General features: G+C 55.2%; 1 protein-coding gene across 1 annotated transcript in view; it reads right to left on the bottom strand.

Moving 5' to 3' along the window:
* SETD1A (SET domain containing 1A) overlaps positions 1–178 on the bottom strand; it is a 38,258-nt gene extending 38,080 nt beyond the window's left edge. Inside the window, exon 1 of the mRNA XM_011933659.1 lies at positions 8–178. The gene's annotated coding sequence lies outside the window, so the exon portion shown is untranslated. The remainder of the gene's footprint in view (positions 1–7) is intronic.
* Between the last annotated feature and the right edge of the window lie 2,022 nt (positions 179–2,200).

Here is a 2,200-nt window from a genome sequence, read left to right as displayed (position 1 = left end):
TTCGCACTTTCGCCACAGGCGCTGCCGGGGGACCCACGGGGCCGGGGGTAGCGGCTTCGTCTCGGCCGGCGCCCGGGGAGGCTCGGGAGTTGCGGCCCAGGGAGCCTGGAGATTGGCCGCATCCCCCGGAGAGTCGGCTTCGCCACGACGATCCAGATGCTGCGGCCCGGGACGCTTGACGAATCGGCGGCGACGAAAGCTGCGACTAGTCCCTGAGGAAAAGGGGCGGGGCAGAGGGGAGGAGGCCAGCCAGCGCTGGGGAAGCTTCAGTGGCGCGTTCGGGAGACGCAGATTCGCCGGGCGGGCGGGGCGAATCGCTGGACAGGATGCGCGCCGCTTTGCTCCTCTTCCCCGTCCCTTCCTTGCACGGCCAAAGTCTGAGAGGCTGCAGATTCGCCACTGTTCCCGGCCTTAGCCGCAGCCTCCCCTTCATCCGCCTTGGTGGAGTCAAGAAAATAACGGCCCGTTAGCCAATCCCTGCTGGCAGAATCGACAACTTTTTCTGGATTTTTCTTACTGGCCCAAGTGAGAGGATAGCCCGCTTCTGACCCTGGGGAAAATGCCTCCAGCCCAGAGCTCCTGTCAGAGTCCGATGATAATTTTCAGCCGAGTATCGAGGGACCCGAGGAATTCTGAGGATCCGGCCTGGCGAATCTGCGGATTCCGCTGTGGGCGGGGCCGAGTCAAGGGGCGTGGTCAGGGCGTGCGGAGCAAGGGACTAGGGGCGCCTCCGGGAGGACCCACCAGGACTCATCCGGATGGGAGGGGCGGCTGGGAGGTGGAAAAACACAACCGTGAGCGGTGACTCAGGCGGTTTGCCCCGCCTCGCACATAAATGCAGGGTGCCTTTCCTTCCCGTTATCGTCCTTGGGTGTCTGGCTGCTTAGGATGCCCATTTGCCAGATGGGGAGAGAGAGGCCTGTAGAAGGTCCCCTACTTTGCCGTACTCAAACCCACCATTAGTGGTTAAATCCAGGGACTGCTTCAAGGTTTTCTGATGAGCCTAGTGGGGCCTAAGTGCCCTTAAATGGGCCCTGTAATAATAAACGAGGTCCTACAGGAACGGGACTGGACTGGTGTCCTCCTGGCGTCATGGTCCCAGTGCCCGCTTCTTTGGCTGTGGTGCCGTATGCTCACGGGATCCCTCCGCACGAGGGCAGCAGCGGCCCAGGCCTACACCTAAAACTCGGGCTGAGGTCTTCTTAAGGCTGAGCACCCTTTTGATCCCATGTGGACGCCGGCACTCCCAGGAGGCCCCCTTTCCTGAGCTGAGGATGCCCCAGGCTCCTGATATGTGTACATCAAGCCCTCGCTATATGACCTTGGGCAAGCCATTGACCTAAGTTTCGGAGTCTTCCTTTAAACTTGGATGTCAATTTGTAGACAGCGGAACAGTGCAGAAAAGACCCTTAGAGCCTGGTTTATGCAAATTAACCATTTTAAGTAATAGGAAAAGGTGGAAGGGAGACTTATCCAAGGTCTCACACCACAAGATAGAAGAAGATTAGGACTAAAATTTTGAGGGAAATAAGCCTGAAAAAATTAATTTACGTGGAGGCATAGGTGTTGAGATCAGATTCCTTTCTGTTCTAGTTGAAAGGCACTGGTTCCTTTTCTCAAATCAAAGAGAGATTCCCATGTAAGGGGTAAAGATAGTCCAAGTTCAGTTTCATGGACTAACTGTGTGGTTTTGGGCAAGATCTTCAGCCTTCTTGGGCCTGTTTCCTTATCTCTGAAATGAAAATGATAAAGGCTTAACACTGGAGGTGTTGGGGGAGTTAAATAAGATAACCTATGAAAGGCCCCTAGTATGTGGTAGTTGCTCAAGAAAGAAACTTGAGGCCAGGTGCAGTGGCTAACACTTGTAATCTCAGCACTTTGGGAGGCCAAGGTGGGAGGATGACTTGAGCCCAAGAGTTCAAGACCAGCCTGGACAACATAGTGAGACCCTCCTCTCTATAAAAAAAAAAAAAATTAATTAGCTGGGTTGGTGGCGCATGCCTGTGGTACCAGCTATTTGGGAGGCTGAGGCGGTAGGCTCATGAGCCTGGGAGGTCAAGGCTGCAGTGAGCTGAGATTGCACAGCTGCACTCCGGCCGGGTGCGATGGCTCATGCCTGTAATCCCAGCACTTTAGGAGGCTAAGGCAGGTGAATCACTAGGTCAGGAGATTGAGACTATCCTGGCTAACACGGTGAAAC

This window comes from Colobus angolensis, unplaced genomic scaffold, assembly GCF_000951035.1.
Source record: "Colobus angolensis palliatus isolate OR3802 unplaced genomic scaffold, Cang.pa_1.0 Scaffold128, whole genome shotgun sequence".
NCBI lineage: Eukaryota > Metazoa > Chordata > Mammalia > Primates > Cercopithecidae > Colobus > Colobus angolensis.
The sequence above is the reverse complement of the archived record's forward strand: the minus strand, read 5'-3'. Positions and strand labels throughout refer to the sequence as shown.